The sequence below is a fragment of the Rhineura floridana genome, chromosome 3 (genome assembly GCF_030035675.1).
Source record: "Rhineura floridana isolate rRhiFlo1 chromosome 3, rRhiFlo1.hap2, whole genome shotgun sequence".
Classification (NCBI taxonomy): Eukaryota; Metazoa; Chordata; class Lepidosauria; order Squamata; family Rhineuridae; genus Rhineura; species Rhineura floridana.
The window spans coordinates 140,958,722-140,983,204 of NC_084482.1; the positions used below are offsets into that span (position 1 = coordinate 140,958,722).

At 39.9% G+C, this 24,483-nt stretch overlaps 1 long non-coding RNA gene across 1 annotated transcript in view; it reads left to right on the forward strand.

Annotated features, from left to right (window-relative positions):
- The window catches only part of LOC133380595 (uncharacterized), a 42,501-nt gene extending 18,758 nt beyond the window's left edge, over positions 1-23,743 (forward strand). The window contains exon 2 of the long non-coding RNA XR_009761476.1: positions 23,478-23,743. This is a non-coding gene — a long non-coding RNA (uncharacterized LOC133380595). The remainder of the gene's footprint in view (positions 1-23,477) is intronic.
- The last annotated feature ends 740 nt before the right edge of the window (positions 23,744-24,483 follow it).

Genomic DNA, 24,483 nt, shown 5'->3' on the forward strand with positions numbered 1-24,483 from the left:
CTAGAAGGCTCCACATAAACTTAAGTTTAAATGCCCTTTCCATTTAAATTGTCATTATTCAAGGCCAAATAGGAACAAAATACATTTGGTTCTTTTATTTGAACCACTTTTTGAACTTATCACTGTGAAGGAAGAGGAAATATGCTTCACTTCCTGTTTATTTGGGCTACTTAATTGGTCCCACTGGAATTCATTACATGGCCTCACCAAAATAAGCTTGTTCAGATGAGAATTCCTTGGAGGTAAGGAAATTCTAACATAAGGGAGAATAATTCCCTCAAAGCCAGACTTTGTTCTTTCACACTTTCACAGAGGCTCTTTATAGCTGAACATGCTAAAGCAAATTCTCTGATAATTAAAATTTTGAGTCCTTTACCCAATTCACACTTCAGTTGTCTGAACTGTTATGAGAATAGCTACAAACAAAAGTGGCATTGTGGGAAATGTTTCATAAACACTATTTGATGCTTATGGTGTCAGTGTAACATGCCATGTTATAGCTCAAGACATAGGTATTGCATACTGCTCTGTTGTCCAGTATACTAATGTGCCATGATGCATCAGGAAATTCTTATGATCAAACTCTGTGAGGAGCTTTTTCTGTAATTGAATTACTCTCTGAACTCCTTAGCAATTGGACAAGGATGCTCAACAGCATGCTTTTCAGTCCTTCCTTTCCCTTACGTATACATACAGATCAGATGTATCTCCTATTCCAGTGTGATGAAATGAGATATATAGTTTGGGAACTATAGTATGTGTAGTGTTAATATGACACAGCAGAAAATGGATTAACCTGATTTAACTTAGAAATAGAAAAGCAAAATTCCTCTGTGGATACTAAAAGTGCCTGAGAAGGCTAGATGCTCAGTTGCTGTTTGATACTTAAATGTTAGCTTGCTTTTCTCATGAAACTGGACACCATCCAAGTAGATAGCGCGAGGAACAGCACAAGGAGTGCTCAAGGCCAGAACGCTCTAAATGCGAAGACAATGGAGCTCACTGACAAGTGTTGCTAACAAGCAATAAGGGAGGGGCTATGTGTGAGGAGGATTTGGAGCCATATATCAATGTAATCTGTGTAGCTATGCTTTCAGACCAGGATTCTGGCATTAGCCGAATTCTTCGTCTCTCTTTTGCAAAAGATGTTTGGTAATTAATCAATAAAGGTGTTGTTTTATATCCCTGGTTTCTCATCTGGTGATTATTGAAGCTTCCTCCAGATGTAAAGAGCCTTTTGGCGTAACACCAGGAAGGTGCATGTATACATGGATTTGTCTGCACAAAGTTGACAGAGCTTCAACAACCCTTATTCTCCCTCTATATTTTTAGTTCTTCCTTTCAGTGTGCTTGGGATTGCTCCCTCGGTGCTCTGTATGAATGCTTGGCAGTCACAAGTGCACTACGATAAATAGGTGAAGGTTAGAAAGGAGAGTGCTCTTGCATTCAGGTCATGCTTGCGGGCTTTCCATGGGCATCTCTGGTTGGTGAGAACACGATACTGGACTAGATGGGCCACTAGACTGATCCAGCAGGCTCTTCTTAGTTTTTATTAGCTGTGGTAGCCAAAGGAAACTTCCATGTACAAAGTACTATTCTTCTGAATACCACATAATATGGATGGCCAATCACCTTCATGCCCTGAATGTACAAAGCATCTGACTGGCTGCTTTTGAAATAGCAGTACTGTACTGGATTATGCAGACCTTGATTTGACCCAACAAGAACATCATGATGTTTTGAATTGGTTCTTTTATTATTTGAAGCAGTGGGAGAAGGTGCTTATTTTGAAAGTTCAATGTAAGAGTCTGCTTACAGTGGACCATCTCAAACCTACCAATGGAATTCTTAGTAAATTTCACCACCCACTATTCTACTTTATACTTGTTATGAATATCTGTTCTTCTACCTCCTGAAAATCTGATGCTTGAAGGTGGTCTTGGCAGATGCTCAAAGACAGCCCTGATGTAGATTGGACTGTAAGGACTGACAAAGTAAAAATATGTTTAATAATAATAATAATTAATAAGAATATAAAGCATTGTGGCTCATATATTTCTTCAGCTGGTGTGTGCATTTGTATTCTCTCTACCTTTCTGATTAATATTTTTCTGAAGCCCAAAGGCTGGTCCTGGTGATACTCTTGACCATCTGTGATTCAGATGCTGAGTAATATGTGCTGTTGTAGTTCCCTTGTCTTCTCCATTTATTTACTCATAACTATTTTGCTGCATAAGGGAGAGTCACAAAGCCCATGTGTATCTTTCTAATGTCACTTTCTTCTGATTAACTACAGTAAGCACAATTTGTATCTTGATTAGGTTTTCTCTTAACTATGTCTGAAATTAATGCCAAGTGATGAATATTCTTTTCACTTTCTGAAAAGATGGACAGAAGCTGCATGTGATGGTAATTTGGTATACTCTTCCAGGTGAAAGGCAGCTTTGGGAATGAAAAAGAAAAGAAAGATATTGAGCTCCACTGTCTGAAGCCAAGTGCCCAAGCTGTCTCCTGGAATAGTACAGCCCTTCATGTTGCATTCATAAGCCTGTAACCATTTTTTCTGGACATGATCTGATTAAGATGGTTGGAGGGCCAGGAGCAACAACAGGACCCTCCTTTTCCAAAAAGAACATAGCAATGGGAGCTTTCTTTCTGTGGCTTATTGCAGCCACAGATGGGGCCAATTTCTGTTGGGATTGCTGGCTGGGGCAAAAATACCCCCCTGTGTGCGATGTCCTGATTAAAACTGCCCTTCAATTAGTACTTAAAGATAGAACAATTATTAGCAATTAAAGGTAGAACAATTAATGAATGCTCTGACAGCACTAAAATCTATTAAACGTGGATCACTCTAGACCACAAAGCAAGCCAACCCCCAGATCAAGTAAACCCATGGGAGAAATGTAATTCCCACCCCACTTTCTATTTCTTATTATTATTATTTAAAACTTCTGAATTAAAAAGCATTTGTATCAGGGCAGGCTACAATAAAAAGCTGCTAATACACTCTACCCACAAGTTCCATACAACAGTTTTTTCTGGCAAAACGACCACATTTTGAAATAGTTACCTGCTTACTTATCCCTATTAGGGCAACGCATTTATTATTAGACCGCCCTGGGCTCCTGCTGGGAGGAAGGATGGGATATAAATTAAATAATAAATAAATAAATAAAATAATATTAGGCCAATTCATTACCCGTAATACAAATTTTATGTTCTTTTTTCCCTAATGGACCAACACAGCTGCCTTTTAACTTTTTTGCTGCTTTTAAAAAAAAGAAAACTAAGTAGATCATTTTAAGTACAAAAAAACCTACCCCATATTAATGATTTTCAGATTAGAGTGATTTATCAGGGAAGAATGCAAAAAGACAGTACCTCTTGTTAAAAAGAGAGAAACACCTCAATGGATGACTGAAGAAACTCTTAAAATGGTTAAAGAGAGAAGGAAAGCAAAAGGAAATAGAAACACGGTCAGAACCCTAAATGCAACTATACAATGACTAGTACGTAAGGACAAAGAAAACTATTACAATAGTTACTGTATAGAAATAGAAAAGGACAACACAATGGGAAGAACAAGAGCCCTATTCCAAAAGATTAGAGAAATGAAAGGGAAATTTAGACCACGAGTAGGGATGTTGAATAATCAACAGGGGAACACACTGACTGACCGAGATGAAATAAAAGGAAGATGGAAGCAATACACTGAAGAACTCTATCAAAGAGATGCAAGGATGACAGATTCATTCATGGAGGAACCATATGAACCAGAAATTTTAGAATGTGAGGTGAAAGCTGCTCTTAAAATTCTTGGAAGAAACAAATCACCAGGAATAGATGGCATACCAATAGAGTTGCTACAAGCTACTGAGACTGAATCTGTCCAAATTTTGACAAAAATTTGTCAAGAAATATGGAAAGCTAAACAATGGCCCACAGACTGGAAGCGTTCAATATATATCCCACTTCCAAGAAAGGGGATCCCAGAGAATGCAGTAATTATCGAACTATTGCCTTAATATCCCATGCAAGTAAAGTAATGCTCAAGATTCTACAACAAAGGCTCTTACCATATATGGAGCGAGAAATGCCAGACGTTCAAGCTGGATTTAGAAAGGGAAGAGGCACCAGAGATCATATTGCAAACATACGTTGGATAATGGAATGGACCGAGGAATTTCAGAAGAAAATCACCCTGTGCTTTATAGACTACAGCATAGCCTTTGATTGTGTAGATCATGAAAAACTATGGAATGCTTTTTAAAAAATGGGGGTGCCACTGCATCTGATTGCTCTGATGCGCACCCTATACTCTGGACAAGAGGCTACTGTAAGGACAGAATATGGAGAAACCGATTGGTTCCCCATCGGAAAGGGTGTGAGACAGGGGTGTATTTTATCACCCTATTTGTTTAATCTGTACGCAGAACATATCATACGGAAAGCAGGATTGGACCAAGATGAAGGAGGTGTGAAAATTGGAGGGAGAAACATCAATAATTGAAGATATGCAGACGATACCATACTCTTAGCAGAAACCAGTAATGATTTGAAATGAATGCTGATGAAAGTTAAAGAGGAAAGCACAAAAGCAGGACTACAGCTGAATGTCAAAAAGACTAAAGTAACGACAACAGAAGATTTCTGTAACTTTAAAGTTGACAATGAGGACATTGAACTTGTCAAGGATTATCTATACCTTGGCACAGTCATTAACCAAAATGGAGACAATAGTCAAGAAATCATAAGAAGGCTAGGACTGGGGAGGGCAGCTGTGAGAGAACTAGAAAAGGTCCTCAAATGCAAAGATGTATCACTAAACACCAAAGTCAGGATCATTCAGACCATGGTATTCCCGATCTCCATGTATGGATATGAAAGTTGGACAGTGAAAAAAGCGGATAAGAGAAAAATCAACTCATTTGAAATGTGGTGCTGGAGGAGAGCTTTGCGCATATGATGGACTGCGAAAAAGACAAATAATTGGGTGTTAGAACAAATTAAAGCAGAACTGTCAGACATGATTCATTAGAAAAGACAATAATGCTTGGGAAAACACCAGGGAGTAGAAAAAGAGGAAGGCCAAACAAGAGATGGATTGATTCCATAAAGGAAGCCACAGACCTGAACTTACAAGATCTGAACAGGGTGGTTCATGACAAATGCTCTTGGAGGTCGCTGATTCATAGGGTCGCCATAAGTCATAATCGACTTGAAGGCACATAACAACAACATAAATTAGCATTATAAACTGCACTCTTATTCTGTCTTTTCAAATTAGACATTGTTGTAAGATGCTCACTATAGAAAAACTGCAAAATTGTTTTAAGCTAATTCAGGTCTCATCCCAACGTACAATATTAAGATATGATACTACTAGATTATAATGGATAATTGTTTTAAACTACTCTTTCAACAACAGCTTGACCCCCATCCTACAATATTTCAATTGAACTACAGTGTTGTTGGAAGCCAATCTTCCCCTTAAGTTGTTGTTGTTGATGATGATGATGGTAGTAGTGGTAATAATGATATTTTAACAGCCATTTCACAATAAGAAGAAAAGAAATGATAAATGCAAAATAAGTGCTACAAAATAAATAATACAGAGGGGGAGGCGCATGAGAACCTACAAAATGGCAGCATAGAGTGAGAAGTTCCCAGCCTGATGTTCCAAATTGCTCTTAAAAACAAAGCAGACAAACAGCAAACCTACCAGAGCAAGTGCCCCAGATGGGATATACTACTGGGAATGGAAAGAATCTGACCTGGCCTCCTACTTTGAAACCTTGGAAGAAGCGAGCAAATTTGCAGCCTAAACACAGTAATGACCCACACAAGATAGCTGCCATCCCTTTCAAAAACCAACAAGACGACACAGCAACAATGCCAAGTAACATAACAACAATAATGAGAGAAGTAATAGAGCAGCACTTCAAACTGTTTAAACAGGAAATAATAGACAGCTGGGCTAAGCTGGGGTATCTTCCCACATGGAGAAAAGAGAGTAGAAATCCTTGAGATATAATAATGTGCTTTGCAAGATACTTAAAGAAAGATGAACTTTTAAAACAATTGAAAGAAATAAAAGAAATCAAATTTAAGGAAGCAACAGTTCTGTTTCTTAAAGATTTGGCTTCTGAAGCGCTGCAAAGAAAACAACAACTAAGCCGTTCATCTTAAAGTTAGAAGGTATGGGGATCCATTACTAGTGGAGATTCCCTTTTTGCTTAGTGCTCCCTTACAAAGGTGTGAAGCTGCACATTTACAAAGAGAAGCTGCAGATTTATTAAAGACTTTTCACATGGAGCTGCTAGAAGGAATGATGGAAGAAAAATCAATAATACAAATATGCAAGAAAAAAAGAGAATCTCAATTATTTTGTAAAAAGTCTTAACATCTTAACTTAGAAGATCTGAAGAGGGTGGTTTATGACAGATGCTCTTGGAGGTTGCTGATTCATAGGATCGTCATAAGCCAAAATCGACTTGAAGGCACATAACAGCAACAACAATTATATATTTGACTTGTAAATATTGAAATAAAGGGATATGTTTGTTTGTTTGTTTCTTCTAAGTCAGTCCTTTATATCCACAGCACTATGTGGATAATGGACTGCATTTGCATTGGCCAGGTTACTGTATAAAATACAATTCTTAATTGAAAGAGGGAGATAAGGAAAGGCAGGGATTTTTTTTAAAAAATGCAATACATAGTTTAATGCTGCAATCCAGAATACACTTACTGGGGAGTAACTCTTATTCAGTGGGATTTACTTGTGAGTAAATAGGTTACTTTGCACACTTTGCTGCTTTCCTGTTGTAGATCTTGTTTCTGAGGGCCATTTTTGGGAGCAGCCCATAAGACAGGTGGAGAACCTGTTCTTCGAGATGTAATTTGCCTGCATATCTTATCATCCCTGGTCATTCAGTATGCTAGCTGGGGCTGGTAGGAATTGGAATCCAATAGATTCCCCATTCCTGCCATAAGAGAACCAAAGTGTACAAAGCTAGTTCCAAAAAGGAATGGAAGTGGGAGGCAGCCAGTGAGGAGGCTGCTCTCCATCCTTTCTCACTGTTGCCTTCTTTCAAAGTTTTAGACTACGTGGCTGGAGAGCTGAAAAGATTAAGGACAACTAGCCAGCAAAGGAAGCTAGAGCAATTGCAACAATTGCACCATGTATAATTCCATACATACTTCCAAGACAAAACTTCTGTGATTCTGTATCTGTTATGATCTTACAAAAGCTAGTATAGGAGATAGTAAGAGATATGTAACAAAAGGATGTCCTGTGGTTTTCACTCTAAAGACTGATATTGGATTAAGTATAAAAGTGAGTGATTTACTGAGCTCTGGCTATGAGAAAGATAAAGTAGCCATCTACTGTGCCAGTGCCACTGAGGTATGAGGTCATAGCCCGCTCTTCAGTAAATGCCAACAATTGCCTTTTATACAATTCTGTGAATCACCCTATTGTACAAAATGCACCCACCACAATTTCCATATGCAGAATACACAGTTGGGGAGTATACTGATAAAGTAGAGGCAGGAGAATACTTCTCTTCCTTGATTCATTCATGCTGCAATTGTGTCAGCGTGTTTTGTCAAGCAAAAAGGAGACATGGGATCCGTGTGACAGTGTTGCCACAGAGGAGGTTTTTAGTAACAAAAAGAAGTGTATTGGCATTGCTCGGCACATTGCTCATTTAAATCCATTTTAATTTGGCACTGCTGAGTTAGTTAAATGGTTCAGCTAGTTGGAAGGCACTGAAGCAGACAAATACATACATTCTAAAAAGCAATATTGATGTTGCCAGTAAAGATAGCAATGCAGTCCTAAAACTCTTTTTAAATACAGTTTCCTTAGGCCATTGGACTTTATCTGTTCCTGCTTATGTCTTCACAGTGTAGGTTGGAACACCAGAAACAAAGGTGATCACAGAGGGTCAGTATGGTATAGAAGACTGAGTTTTGGACTAGGCCTGAGAAGACCTGGGTTCAAATCCCCACATAGGCATGACCTTACTGAGTGACTTTGGGCCAGTCACTATCTCTCAGCCTAACCTACCTCACAACATTGTAGTGAAGATAAAATAGATGGATGTTGAAGAACCATGTATGCCACCTTGAGTGCCTTAGAAAGAAAGGTGGAATACAAATATACAAAGAAATAAAAATGGCTGGGAAAATCAGATTGATCCACTTTTCTGACTGATCTGGCTGGCCACTGTTGGAAGTAGGATGCTGGACTCGATGGCATTTTGTTCAGATTCAAAGGACTCTTTTTATGTGTTTATGTGTTTATGCATGCAGCAACATGAGTGTGTGGAGACTCACAGATATACCATTTGCTTAAGAGACAATCTGTCGTATTCAGTGTAGCACTAATGCCAGCATTCCATAAGTGCAAGGATTTCTCCTTGTGCAACAGAACATTCTCCTCTTCCTGTGTGCTCTCTTAATCGGTTCTGGGGCTTCCCCCATCCTTCCAGAGCAGATTTGGGGACACCACTGGCCTTTATACAAACCTATGGCAAACACACTCGGAATAATGTGAATAGTTCTGGTTGCTGCATGTCACAATGATATTGTAGAGCTGGAAAAAGTGCAGAAAAGGGCATCCAAAATTACCAGAGGGCTGGAGCAACTCCCCTATGAGGAAATGTTACATTTGGAACTTTTTATCTTAGAACTAGTTGAGTAAGGGCAGACTTGATCATATACAACATGGAGAAAAGGGACAGAGTTCATAGAATGAGGTGACTTGTGGGAGATTTAGAACAAATGAAAGGAAATACGTTTTCACACAGCACACAATTAAACTGTGACCACCAACTGCAGTGACTTTAACAGTGGATTAGAGACATTGGGAAGGTTATGCTACTACTCATGATGGTTATATGCCTCTAAATGCCAGTTGTTGGAGAACAACAGCAGATGAGAGCTACTGCCTCCATGTCCTGCCTGTGGGCTTACCATAAGCATTTGGTTGGCCACTGTGCGAAACAGGATATTGAACTACATAGGCTTTTAGTCTGATCCAGCTGATCTCTTCTTATGTTCATTTCCTGGTATTTTGAGTAATTCAATCAAAAGAAAAGGGATTAGGAGGAGAGATACGGGCCAGCATAAACACAGGTGGAAAATTGTTCTTCAGCTGATTAAATGGATAGAATGAGGAAATGTGTTTGAAGGCCTTCTGAACTCCTATAATGTGGATGACGTAGAATATTCCTGTTCTGAAGAAAGCAATATCTGCTTAGCTGCGCAAGGAAAACAAATCCACGGTTCCAGATATAAAGAATTACACTAATTTAAAACCTACATTTGCTTTGTTTTGCATTGAATAAATGTAAATTGCTAACTTTAACATTCAGAAAATAAGAAAAGTATCTTAATTTTAATGGGAGCATAGAAACATTCTTAGAGTTTTGGGCCAAAGGACAGCAAGAAAGAAAAATTAGAAAACTGCAGAAACAATATTATACAGCCACGAGAGTGGCTGTATACTATAGCCAGCGTGGATTTTTCACATTCCGCAGTGTTAAATTGACAATCCCCCCATGCCATTCTGATCTTTCCCATAAGCTCATTTCAAAACAAAAGCTTACAAAACTTACAGTCCTGAAATCAGAAACACTTGCTTAACAACCCTCTAAATTTTCATGGCAATGCACAAAACAGTCAGAGAGAATAGAAAGTTCAAAGTCTAAACAGAGAGGAAAAAAACCCAGAGCCCTTTTGGATTTTTTTCTGTCAGAGTTCTCATAATCTGTTGAAATTCATTAAAAATCAGCCATGTTAATGGATGACCTGTAATCACTGACCTTGCCCCATACTCTGACCTTCATCTTCTGCAGTTTAAAAGTTTAAAAAATACCTGGTTGATTTTTAATTAATTTTAAGAAAATTTTGGCTTGAACTCAATGATAGTGTTGGGCATGCTCAGTAAGAGCCAATTGTCAGTGTTCTAAAAGCCAGACTCACAGCTGCTTGGAATGCCTAATCAGGGGACCATACCCAAACCAGACTTTGATTTCACTTGAGACAGTCATGGCTTCCCCCAAAGAATCCTGGGAAGTGTAGTTTGTGAAGGATGCTGAGAGGGGAGACTCCTATTCCACTGATGGAGCTCCAGTGGCCAGACTGGTTTAACAGTCAGCCACTCTGACTGAAGGTCTGTGAGGGGAACAGGGCATCTCCTAGCAACTCTAAGCACCCTTCACTAACTACACTTCCCAGGATTCTTTGTGAGAAGCCACGACTGTCCAAAGTGAGATAATGGCCTGGTGTGGATGTGGCCAGGGACAGCTTTGGTTTAAATTTGGCTGGGAAGCAACATGTGCCTTCTGTAGAATAAAAAAGTGGAGGAAACGCTGAAAAGCAATCATACTGTTGATAAACTTTTCCTTTTGGAAAGGAAAGGGGCTTCCCCCCTGCCCAGTGCCCACCCTCCCAATCTCCTCCCCTTCCCCTCCTCCTGCCCCTCCCCCAGCTGAGTGTTGGACTATGACCTAGGAGACCAGGATTCGAATCCCCAAACAGCCATGAAGCTTACTGGGTGACCTTGGACCAGTCACTGGCTCTCGGCTTCAGAGGAAGGCAATGGTAAAACCACCTCTGAATACTGTTTACCATGAAAATCCTATTCATAGGGTCGCCACAAGTCAGGATTGACTTGAGGGCAGTCCATTTCCATTTTCAAACATGATTGCACAGAAATAAATCCCATTGAACTCAAAAAGTATGCAAATGATCAAACCCACCCTCCCTTCTCCTATCTCTCCCCTCTTGCTCCTTCCCTCTCCATTCCTTTGCCCCTCCCTTCCCATCCCCACCCCCTTCCAATCCCCTCCTCCCCTTCCCCCTCCTCCCCATGATCAGTTTTACCTATCTTAAGCATGATTGCACGGGAGTAAATACCACTGAACTCTATAAGCATCCAAATGACCAAACCTGCCATCCCCTCCCCCTTCCTTTGCCCTCCTCCAATCTGCTCTTTCCCCTTCGCCCTCCCCTTCCTCCTCCTCTTCTCCCTCCTCCTCCCTTATGGTCAGTTTTACCTATCCTAACCATGATTGCATAGGAGTAAATCCCATTGAACTCAATAAGCATGCAAATGATCAGAGCTGCCTTCCCCTCCTTCCTCTCTCCTCTCCCTTCCTCCTCCCCTTCCCTCTTCCTCCTCCCCTGCCCACTCTACCCCTCCCTCCCCCCATCAGTTTTACCTTTCCTAAGCATGATTGCAGGGGAGTAAATCCCACTGAACTCAATAAACATGCAAATGATCAAACCTGTCCTCCTCCCCCTCCTGCCTGCTCCCATCCCCCTCCTCCCCTCTGCTTTTCCTCCCCTCCCTCCTCCCCTCCACATCACCTGTGGTCAGTTTCACCTATCCTAAGCATGATTGCAGGGGAGTAAATCCCACTGAATTCAATAAGTATGCAAATGATCAATCCATTCTTAGCAAACCTGCACAGGATCCCATTTCTTACCTCCTGGATTAAAAGGCAGAGAAATTCACTATTACGTTGCGGTTTAAGAACGTACGTATAGCCCACAGATATTTCTATCAAACTGTAAAAAGCAGGGAAATTGGGCAGCTATAGTGAATGCACCAGGGGAGCAGGAGACCTGACCTCCTCTCTGAGATATTGTACTGCCCTACAAATTGGTCAAAATGCAAACACCATTTGGGTTGGTCTTTCACAGTCCAATCCACTTGCTGTGTAGCTTGGAAGAATTTGGTAAGATGTGCTTCAGCATATGGTGAGTGATGGTAACACCTGCAACCAGCACAAATAATTGTGTTTTAAATTGTTTTTAAAAGATGTGTTTTTAAATTTGTATATTTGTTTTAATGTTTTTAGTTACTGTAAACTGCCCAGAGAGCTTTGGCTATGTGGCGGTATATAAATACAATAAATAAATAAATAATAGAAATGAGATGTACTGTGCTGTGCTGATCTTGTTTTAGCAGGGAGGAAGCAAGATGATTAAGACAGTTGATATAGTTCAGATGGTCACTTTAAATATGTCTGATTTCCTTTGCAATATTAGTGAAGTTTCCTAAAGGAAATCATTTTCTTTTTTTCTATTTCTGTGAATATATGAAGTTCAGCAACACTTTGCAGAATTTACACTAAAAAAACTCCAAAAATAATTGTGGAATAATGGCACTGACTATTCTGCAGAATAGTCTCCAGTGGACATCAGGAGTGTCTCAGTTTGCACAAGATAAAACAGTGGGGGGGGGTGAAATATATTCTAGCAAAAATCTAGGTGTGCTCCTCTTACCACGAAGACCCTATGAACAGAGTATCCAAAATGCAACACAAGATAGTGCTGGAAGATGAGACCCCAGGTCAAAAGGCACTCACCGAGCTGCTGGGGAAGAACAAAGGACAAGTACGAGTAGAGCTGTGACTAATGACACAGCTGGGTCAAAGCCGAAAGGAAGCCCAGAGGCTGATGCGCACAGATGCGAAAGGAGAGTCCGGAGTTGTACGACGCACACAATAGGAACATGGAATGTGAGAAGCATGAACCAGGGAAAGTCAGAAATTGTCAAGCAAGAAATGGAGCATATCAACATTACAATACTTGGCGTGAATGAATTAAAATGGACATGAATGGGACATTTTCCATCGGGCAACTACAAAATATTTTATGCACGAAATGAGAAATCGAGAAGAAATGGAGTTGCTTTAATAGTAAGAAGTGATGTAGCAAAAGCAATTAGGAGATACAACACAAGGTCTGAGCGAGTGATATCAATGAGATTAAATGGGAAACCTATTAACATAACCATCGTCCAAGTCTACACTCCAACGTCAAACACAGAAGAAGAGGAATTGGAGAGATTTTATGCAGAAGTATAGGAGGAAATTGATCACACACCAAAACAAGATAAGATGATAATCATGGGGGACTGGAATGCAAAAGTAGGGAACAATCAAGAACTAGGAATTGTGGGGAAATGGGGCTTAGGAGACAGAAATGAAGCAGGAGAAAGACTTATACCAAGAGCTCTGTGTACTTTTGTGAACTTCCACCTAGTACTGAAGACACCCATACAGTGTCTAGTGCTCCTTTTTAGAAAGTTCAAGGTGCTGGTTCGGGGTATAAAACCCTATGCAGCTTGGGACCAAGATATCTAAAATATTGTTTCTTACCTCTTATATACCAAGTTGATCACTGTGCTCTGCAGGTGAGGGTCTCCTGCAGATACCAACTAATCTGGAGGTCCATTCTGCACAACATTGGAAGTGGATAGTGTTGTGCCACCTACCCTTTGCAATTCACTCCCCTTAAATATTAGAGAGGTGTCATCTCTGTTGTCTTTTTGGTGCTTATTGAAGACCTTCCTCTTTCAACAAGCCTTTTAAGAAGAGACCTTATCCCAGTTTGCATCTGTCTTGAAATTGTTTCTAGTTTTTTTATAAAGATGTTTTTAGTGTTTTTGTTTGCCACCCTGAGCTTCCTTCTGGGAGGAAGGGCGGGATATAAATTTAATTGTTAATTCACTAATAGGCAAAAAACCTTGCAGTTTAAAGAATGTACCTATAGCCCACAGATATTTCTATCAAACTTTAAAAAGCAGGGAAATTGGGCAGCTATAGTGAATGCACCAGGGGAGCAGGAGACCTGAACTCCTCTCTGAGATATTGTACTGCCCTACAAATTGGTCAAAATGCAAACACCATTTGGGTTGGTCTTTCACAGTCCAATCCACTTCCTGTGTAGCTTAGAAGAATTTGGTAACGTGCCTCTGAGCATATTAGTGAATTTCCCTGCTTTTTAATCTGGGAGGTAAGAGATGGGATCTTGTGCAAGTTAGCACCAGCAGTAACACAAATAGTTCAGCAGTGTATTTTAACTGTTATATTACCATCAAGAATGCCTTTACTTTTACAAGGGGGTCATGGCTTAGTGGCAGAGAACATGCTTTGCATGCAAAAGTCCCCACATTCAATACCCAGGATCTCCAATTAGGGCTGGGAGAGATCCTTATCTGAAACTTTGTCAGTCAGTACTGAGCTAGATGGACCAATGGTCCGACTTGGTATAAAGCAGCTCCCTATGTTTCCTATACTCTACAGGGCACTATATCCACCCCTCCCCACTGCTGCACTATGAATATACTAATGATGAATTTATTTCCATGTGCTTTAGCAGGGTAATTTAGTAGTCTATGTAATTTTACATACATGGGGGTGGGGTGGGAAACTTAAAGAATGAAATTAAACCTGAGTTAGACACAGCATGAGAAACACAAAACCAAGAGACTGAACAAAACTGGACTACACTTCAGGGTTGTCATACACAACTCCCTCTCAGCCCCTCCCAATATCTGCACAGCCACACTAGCCTACTTTGCAGGGCTGATGTAACCTATGCATTCTCAAGCACTATATCCACCCCTCCCCACTGCTGCACTATGAATATACTAACGATGAATGTATTTCCATTTGCTTTTGCAGGGTAATTTAGTAGTTTACATACATGGGGGGGACGGACTTAAAAATGAAATTAAACCTGAGTTAGACACAGCATGAGAAACACAAAACCAAGAGACTGAACAACACTGGACTACACTTCAGGGTTGTCATACACAACTCCCTCTCAGCCCCCCCCCCAATATCTGTACAGCCACACTAGGCTACTTTGCAGGGCTGATGTAACCTATGCATTCTCCTGAACTATGAATATACTAATGATTTGTGTGTGTGTGTGTGTGTGAGTGTGTGTGTGTGTGTGAGTGTGTGTGTGTGTGTGTGTGTGTGAGAGAGAGAGAGAGAGAGAGAGAGATTTAACAACCAAGAGCTAAATTCAGGATTAAAGTGTTACAAACAAAGAGTCTCATACAATCTCAAAATAACTCATTTATAAACCCATTTGGGGATAGGGGCTGGCAGGGCAATTGAGCCAGCAGAAAGAGCAGGCTGCGGGAGACAGCGTGGTGGGAACACACACACATCACCGTCACTCACCTCCATTCTGCTGCTGCCTTCTCCGTCATCCTTGCCCTCTGGCTTTCTCCCTTCACCGTCCATTTTTTTCTCTCTCTCCTGACCGTCTGGCTCTTCATTTCCTCCCTCATGCTTCCTTACACAGAGTACGAGGGAAGAGCAATGCTGAGAAGGCCAGTGTGAGTCACATGTTTGTTGCCCACCAATCACAGGAACAGAAGAATTCCCCTGCTTCCTCCAAGTAACTGGAAGGGGAGGCGGGGAGGCGGAGTGAAACGAAAGAACTCCTGGTTTCTACTGCGCCTGCATGACGTTATAATCCACGGTAATGCATTTTTTTATCTATTAATTAAAAACAAACCATGCCCTTTTTTTTCCTTAAAACCTACTGAAGATGAAGCTCTGTGTTTGGGGCAAGCTCAGGGATTTGATTAGAGATACCTTACAGTCATCTCTGAGTTTTAATGAATGACAACAGATTATGAGAACTTCTCAAGAAAAAAGTCCAAACGGTTTCTTGTTTTTTTTTCTCTCCCGTTTTTCACTTTAACCTGTGAATTCTCCGTGAGGGGTGGTGGTGTGTATCACTAAGAAAACTTTCAGAGTTGTAGAGCAAGCGATTCTGAATCCAACAGTATAAGACTTGTAAGTTTTTGTTTTGAATTGGGACTATAGAAAGCACCAGAAAGGTATGGGGGGGTATTTTCATTTATCTTGGTAGAACGCAAAAAATCCCTACTGGCTATAGCCACTCTTGTGGGTGTATAATAATAATCATAATATAATATCCACATTTTTTGGTCTCCCAGAAAAACCCTTTCAGCTTACACCCCTGTTTTTGTTTTCTAACGCTATAACTGCTTCTGGATCCTAAAACTAAGTGTACTTTTAGAGACCAATCCTGTGGGCAGACACTCTGCCCAAACCGCTCTGAGAAGTCCAGAGCCTAGTGTAGCTTTTGCGCTCTGCTTCCCACGGTCATTTCTAGTAAAACCTCAATTCAATTCAATCCCTTTGGATTTACCCTGTCACTAAGAATCCTTCTCACTCTCTCTTTCTCCATATATTTCAGTAGACAAGGATTGGAATGGTTTTGCACTCTCTTTCCCCTGTCCCTTCTCCTCGTCCCCCTGCCCCTATCTTTCTACCTGGATGCTGCTGCTGCACAGCTATCAGCTCATTTTAGTTTCATGCGTTTTCATCCTCCCCTGTGGAATAGCCTTCAATAATGTGACTATGATTTTGTCTATTATTTCCTTACAATTTAAAAAAAAAACTTTCTAGTTTCGAGTCTTAGGTCGAGAGGTCCTGCTAGCACTTGGTCTAACCATCATTCCTGAAGGTCTTACACTCTGAACATGGTAATTGTTTCAGGCATGTGTGGACACCATGGTAATAGTTATTTATCTGAGGTCAGTAGTGAAATCATAGTTGTGGTAAAATTTGAAGTGTCAGTCTCTGCCAACCGAGTTGAAATAGTTTATAGCTGCAGTAAAGTAATTAGGAGATACCGACCATAAATCTGTCAGGCTTGAAATGAGGTAGAGAGGTCAGCAGTTATGGCAAGCATGAATACTGGATGGAAGAACCAAGAGAGTGTAAAACAGAGGAGTCCAAAAGTCCAGATACTAGAGATGCAATCAGGCAGGGCAGGGTCAGAAGGCATGGGATTATGAGCAGGGCTGGTGACAATGTGGCATGGAGGTCCAACATTGTTTCCAGCAAGAGCCCAAGCCACTCCCAGTCTTTTAAGGTCAGCATCTGAGGCCAGGTGTTTGCAATCAGCCGTCTTTCAAGAGCTTGTGGTTCTTAAATGGGCCAACTGCTTCCATTCCAATTAGGGTTGCCAGGTTCATGGCCTAAGACTGATCCTGTATCTTTAGGAGAAGAGAAAGTCAGCTAAGTGCAGGTGTTCTTGCAACTCTGTAATGCGAAAAACCACAAGGTGGAATTCTCCCTTTCCCCTGCACAACTTTTAAAGATACAGAAGACCTCTTGGAGGCCGGGCCTGGCTGACTTTTTCTTCTCCTAAAGATACAGGATCAGTCTCAGGCCATGAACCTGGCAACCCTAATTCCAACACCCATTGGCATCTCCTCTCTGGTGGGGTTGGAGTAGCTTCCTGGTCGCTCTCTGAATCTGACAGGATGGCTCAAGCAGGTTCCTTCCTGCTCCTTGTCTGAGGGCAAAGGGTCTTGAGTTGTCTCTCTGCTCATTCCTTTTCCTGGGTCTGAAGTTTCCCATTCCCCTTCATCCTATGCTGAGTCCTTCGAGGGAGGTATGACACGAAGGCTCTTCAGGCTCACAGCTCATACTCATGTCCACAACACCTGTCAAAGAAACATTGACCAGGTGGTGGCAATTGCTGAAGACTCACCTCTTTACCCTGGCCTTCAACACCTGAGATGTATATTTTTAGGACCCACCCTATTTTTTGTGATGCGGTTTAGGTTGCTTTTAACTGTTTTGAATTATGTGTTGTAGAACTGTTGTAACCCGCCCAGGAACCTTTGGGTGAAGGGCGGGTAATAATAATAATAATAATAATAATAATAATAATAATAATAAATTGCTGCCATAGAGACTGGCTCCATGGTCTTTACAACAGCTTGCCATGTGAACCTGGCAATTTTGTTCACTCCACCACAAACGTTAAGATTTTAAAAAGCTATTGTGGCAGTACAGAGAAAATTCCCTGTTCTGCATGGGGAGCAGCTGTAAACAAAGAGCTGCCAAGAGTTTTTCATTTTTAAGAGTTTTTCATTTTTATGTTTTTATTCCCCATGTAGCAGACACTACATGTATCATATCACCGCTTCTTCTTATCCTTTCATTTGGTTCTCAGATTAAACATAATGCATAGTAGAAAATTATTCCTTACAGAATAAGACCTATTGTTAAATATAGCCCACCAGCCATATATTGTGCCCTTCCAAGTTTGTGACAAATCACTTGCTTTTAGTCTTGGAAAGGCAGGAAAACTGAGAAAGCTATCCCCTATACGCTGCCACATTCAGCATGTTGGATTAAAGTTTTGCAGACCAGCATTATTATAAGCAAAGCTTTGCAAGATGTCAGAGGGCAGTAGTTTTTTGCAATTGTATGAAAACATACATGCACATATGACCAGAATTACTAGAATTACTGCATGTTTTTGAAGTACTTATTAAACTGGGACTTAAATTGTGACTATTTAGTGTTTAGTCTCTCAGTCCTGAGCAATCATGCAGAAAGCTGTAAGAATACATTAAGCTTCATTCCCAGATTGCATTTAAGGCTCTTTCTTAAATTATGTGCTGGGTCAGCTCTAGAGTACTTAACACCTAGCAAGACCAGCTCCATATGCCTCTTATCCCAGGGACAATCACAAAGTTTACAGTTTATTGTGATATATAAAAATGGTCCATAACCAATTATGCCAAAAGTACTTGGGTTCAGATCAGTTTAGTCTTACAGGATTCAATAGACATGAAGTGATTTATATCTGCTGAAGCCTGTAAAAACTTAAGGTGAACTTATCTGTAGATAGGTTACAGATTGGTTATAAAATATTTTTCCTGGTTCAGTGACTACCACATAAATATCAGGAAGCCAGGTTCTGTATATTTATTTTCTTTAACAAAATTTATAGACCACTTAATCAAAAAAGAAAAATCCTTATGCAAAAAATAGTGTTAAATATTTATCAGAATATATAGCTAAATATATAGTATTCTGCAAACCAGTATACACAATAAAAGTACATGTCTGGGTAGGCTTGCTGAAACAAAAAAGTTTTTGCATGCATCTGTAGCAAAAGCTCCTGTGTGAGTCAAGAAATTGCAGAACATGGGTGCTAGAAAATCAGTTTCTTGCAGATGCAGAATCTATATGGCTCCTTTAAAAGTACAAGTTATACAGATTGTAAGCAGTCAATATTTGTTTGCCTGGGCATTTAAGCCATAAATTGGCTTTGGGATATAATATTATGTTGCTTCTTTATACTGTCTTTTTGGTGCTGTATTTTTAGATGTATAAATTATTTATTGTATTTTTAAAATGTTGTGCATTGCGCTTATTTTCTCTTAGAGGAAGGTCAATCTATACATGAAATTAAATACAGGTAGACAATGTTCTCCTCCCCAATTAACTCACAGGCTATGCAGAGGACTTCACCCTAAGTCTTCCCTCTGGTCACAGTTCGCTTCACACCAGTTAACTAGTAGACTTTACCTGAAGTCTTCTTTCTGGTCAGGGACGAACTACTTCTTGATGACAACTACTACTAACTCATAGCCTTGGGACCAGAACACCTGAAAGATTGTCTTACCCTTATATACCCATGTTGAACACTGTGCTCTGCAGGTGAGGGCCTCCTGCAGATACCATCCCATCAAGAGGTCTGTTCCACACAACATAGGAAACGGACCTTCAGTGCTGTGTTGGAATTCACTCCCCTTAAATATTAGACAGGGGCCATTTCTGTTGTCTTTTTGGCACCTACTGAAAATCTTCCTCTTTCAATAAGCCATTTAAGTAGAGACCTTGTCCCAGTCTGCATCTGTGTTGGAATTGTTTTGAAGATGTTTTGTTTTTAAGATATTTTAAAGATGTTTTTAGTGTTTTATCATCTGTTTGTCACTCTGGCCTCCTTTTCGGAAAAAGGGCAAGATATAAATTCAATAAATAAAATAAATAATAATCTGGCTTAAGCACCTCTGGAGGATGACTGTTGGAGTTGATCTCTCCCTGCAGACCTTCGCTACTTCAGCCTTCAGTGACTTCAGCTTTGGTGGCTCATCTTGTTTTGTCTTCTTCTTGAACAGCTTCTGCTACCTCAAGGATCTCTCAGTTCCACCCTGCTTCAAGCTGCTTCCTCTGATGAAGGCTGCTTCAGCTCTCAGCTCCAGATGCTTTTCAGATCTGTTTTCAATCAGTTCTGAGACTTTTTCTTAGTTCCTCATGACAGTATCTATCTTACCAGACAGTTTCTCACAGGCCCTTCCAAACTGTGCCTGCCTTTTTATTGTCACCCTCTACTCAATGACAAGTTTCTCTCTGAAAATTATATAACTCTTTGGCGTATAACTAAGGTACAATTAGTTTAAAAGGAACGATGTCCACTAAAGAACTTATCTATTGCCAAGTATTATAATGGGAAACCTCACAAGATACAGAAGATGCTTTCAGACTGGGGTCATCATGGTTAATATTGCAATGGATCTTTTTTTTTTTACATTTTATTTTTTCTTTACCATACAAATATCAGAACAGTATAAACCAATACATAACACACAACATAAGAAAGAAAGAAAAAGGAGCATTTGAGATATCAAAGAAGACATTGGCAACAGCTTTGTAAAATAACTGGGGTTTTACCAGAAAGGAAAATTCATATTAAATGGGGAAAAAACGTGGGTTGGCATTTTGATGCCGATGACATCATGCAAAAAACTTGCATGCACAAGAAGCAATAATTACACAATAAACACCCATCTGTAAGCACCCATAGTCACCTATTTAGTAAATGTATCGACCTAGCTGTTTCTTGGCTGAGTAAGAACTCAAGCACCACCTACACATGTATCTGACAGGCCTCAGAAGTAAATTGCCAGTCTTTCCCCCTTATTTGGTTAACTCTTTACAAACCAAAGTTTTTATAGCAGAACAATATTAATTACTTTTTAATTTCTTTTCACAATGCTAGTTTATTTGCACCCACACTCTTACCAGATAAAGTTGCTTAGCAGCACTGGAGGCATGGTCAGTGAAGTCAGCACTTTGGAAGTGCACAGCCAACTGGCTGCCAGCATACTGCACTGACCTGTACCCATGCCTGTGTGGGACACTACTTTTGCAGCACCAATCCTTATCTGCATAGTGCAAACTCCACCACCTACAGTAAAATTGTCAGGTTCTCATCCCTTGGTTGATATACATTAATAAAAAGAATGTGCAAAAAGAATGTGACTCAAATGTCTGGAAGCATTTTTATTTATTTTTTAGACAAAATCAGTGGAAACAAAACAGTGGCTTAAATAAAAAATTATATTTTGGAAAACAGTTGCTGAATGGGAAAGATATAAGGCACACAATTCCATGACTTTTTCAGAGGAAAATGATATTATCACAATTCAAGTATCTCTTAGGCTGAGCTCTTCTAAAGTTTGTTCTATACTACTACTGGATAAACCTAGTATAATGTGCAGATTTAATCCCATTACACTACATTACATTAATCTCATTTTTCAGAGTTTAATATAGCTGGTGATATGACAAAAAACTCTGGCTGTGGGCAATATTCCCAAGAGTATTGCCACTGGATTCAGTACACATTTTGCCAAAGTAAAATAACTTCAATGACTTTGACTCTTTATTCAGTTTTAATTTATCATGGTATTATGCTAAAGTTACTGGTATTTTCTCAACTCTTTTTATCTTTTGTTCTGTTTTCCTAACTCATTACTTCCACAGGAAAGCTGCAGCAGGAATATTTCTACAACAGTTAACCTTCCTTAAAGCAAAGCCACCTCAGTGTGACTTACTGATTCTGTATGTTTTTTATTCTTCTGAATTGCAGACTGCCTTCTTTGTGCTCCACCTCAAGAGAGATTGCTGCCAAAGCCAACTTTTCCCCCTAATTTATTGATACTTAATGACATCTGTAGTGTCTTCTAACTTGACCTAAATTCCTAATCTTAGCATCTATGGTGGCAACCTCCCCTACTTTAAAGATACACTTTGGTACACTAGCAAATTAAAACTGGCTCTAAGATTACCAGGAGAGCATGCTGCTTCATCTCTTCCAGAAAATGGTGGGTGTGTTACTGGGATCTCAAACCTATTGCCACCTCCTATCCTCAAATGCTTGCTATTTATCTGATGTTACTAGGCTTTACCTATCTAAACACCAAAATATACATGACATTGATTGCATGAATGTTGTTAAACTGCATGTTTTTGTTATGTAAATAGGTGCTGCAAGGGAGCCTGAGCAGCATTAGAATCACCACATGTGTTGGAGAAGGAGAATTTGACCCTTTCTGCCTACCATGCTCCCAGTGAAAATCATTCCTCATTTTTTTTCATAGGGGAGGAAGCCTCCATTGGTGCCAGTGCAAATAACAGCTGGAGAGATTGTGGGTTGCTGCTATTTATGTAACTAAAATGTGCATGTTAACTGCATTCACACAACTGACATCCATGTTTAGTTTGGTCCTAAGTAAATGTCTCAAAGAAAATCTCCATTATGCTTCAGCCCCTAACAAATGACAAAAAACCCTATAAATCATATTAAAAATAAATAATCTTTAAATCTTAAGCGATTGCAACAGAAATGTAGAGTGAGATAAGGTCTCTACTTAAAGGGCTTGTTGAAAGACAAAGGTTTTAAGCAGGCCATGGAGAGAATACAGACAGCCTTCTTCCAAGGAACTCAGGAGCACATAGTTATCCACCCTCACTTTAGTCATCACCACAATCCTGTTAGTTAGGTTCAGATGAGAGAGTGGGACTTTGAAATAATGTTGCAGTGCAGAGTGCTCCTGTTCAATATTCCAATATACTCTATTCGATTTTGTACTAATTCACTTCCCTCCCACAACAATCAACATTGCATGCCCACTGAGCAGAACCAGCTCCAGCAGTGGGCCAGGTAGGGCACTGGCCAACAGTCCAGGAGCTCAGGGAGCCCCTCTCTGACCCAGCCTGAACCCACCACTAATCCAGTTTATGGATGTTGCTATAATATCAAATGTTTATTTACGTATTTTGCCTGTTCAAAAATGTTCAATTTGTATCTTTAAAAAAGGAAGCTTGAAATAAGATTACAGTAGAGAGACCTAACGGTTAATTTTATATGTGCAGGAGGGTTGTATCCATTCAGTTATGAAGAAATGGCACACATTATTTTAAACGTTCAAAATGTTGTTTTGTTTTTCTTTGACAATAGCAGGTTGCCATATTGGTCAATTTTATTTTTTTTACTTCAGAGGGCTGAGGCGAAGAGGGAAGAGGAGTGTGGTTTGGGGAGGAAAGCAAGGGGTCAGGGACCCTGTCCACTGATAGTCTGTGCCCAAGGGTTCCCAGAAACCTGGAGATGGCACAGCTGCCACTGAACACATTCCCACTCCCTTTAGTTTTTTTGCTAAAGATTGCTTTGTACTTCAGGCTTTCTTGAGCCTCCAGGTACTTCACTCTTGTGCATGGATGATATAATTTTGGATACAGAAGCATCTGCACTCACCTCTAAACAATGGAAATAAGAGGAACAATAATACATTATTGCTGCTTTCATTACTGGTATAAATACTCTGTAAACTGCATGTGCTTTTTCTTTCAAATACATGTAATCTATGGGATTTGCAGAAAAACCCCAACACTTTCCACCCAAAGCTAACAAACCATTTTATCTCAGTCTAACATAGGATTTCTCCTCTCTTTATGGTATTTATCTTGTTATTTCTCATACATTTATCCATATATAGAAAAGTGAGAATGAAATATTTGTTTCTTTAGAGTACATCATCTCCTCAACAGTTTATTCATCCTCTGAAACTGCAATCATCTGGGTCAGCATTATCTCCATGGCAACCGAACTTATGAAGACGCATATGTTTTATCTTTCTGAAAATACAAAAAAAAAAAAAAAAAAAAGATAGAGAAATCTCCCAGAGGGGAAATGTTTCCTTTCTTTGTTGGTCCTCTATTTTGAAACTTTTTTACCCAATCAACAGGCATAAATAAGGATGCCACACAATGAATTAAACAGTTTGGGAGTAATGCGCAATTTGTTTACCACCTCTTTTTTTGGCATTGCTGGAAATTAGGAACAATTAATGAACAGGGCTTAGTTTGGGGTATAAGTTAATCTTGTCAAATGGTAACCCATTGTAATTAGCAGTGTTGAACAGCTGCTACCATCAGTTTACATCCACCTGTGCATATTTTCTAAATTGGTCTCAGGCTTTTCAAATGATCTGTTTGTAAGCAGCAGCTGAGTGACCTTTCCTGGGTAACAATGAAAGGAAGTTGAGAATGGAAATAGGAATGTTTTGCAATTACGGACCAAAAACATTCTGGAAATTCATGTCAGTCTCATACTGAAGATACTGCACAACTACTTCCTCAATGGTGGGGTTGTTAAATTTATTTTGTCAGATTGTCAAAGTACAATTTCCCTTTTACTGGTCATCAACAGCATACTATGAAAATTAACAAGCACAGTGCATAAACAGCTTAAACCACAAACTTGTACATTTTACCTGCATATGATTTTAACTCAAGTTTCATATTGAAAAAAGGAGCTGAAAAGCTAAAGGCTATTCTGACAATTAGTTTTTGTCACATTGAAAAGTTCAGAGGTGACACACAGAACTTGTGGGATTCACAGGACACATCTGTATTACTCCTTTTTGTTGGTGATGTATCTTTGGCATAGCACAGTAGGGAGGAGAGCCTGGCTGGAAGTCCAGAGTCTGTGAGTTGAAATCCCCGCTCGTGTCTCCTGGGTGTAAAGGGCCAG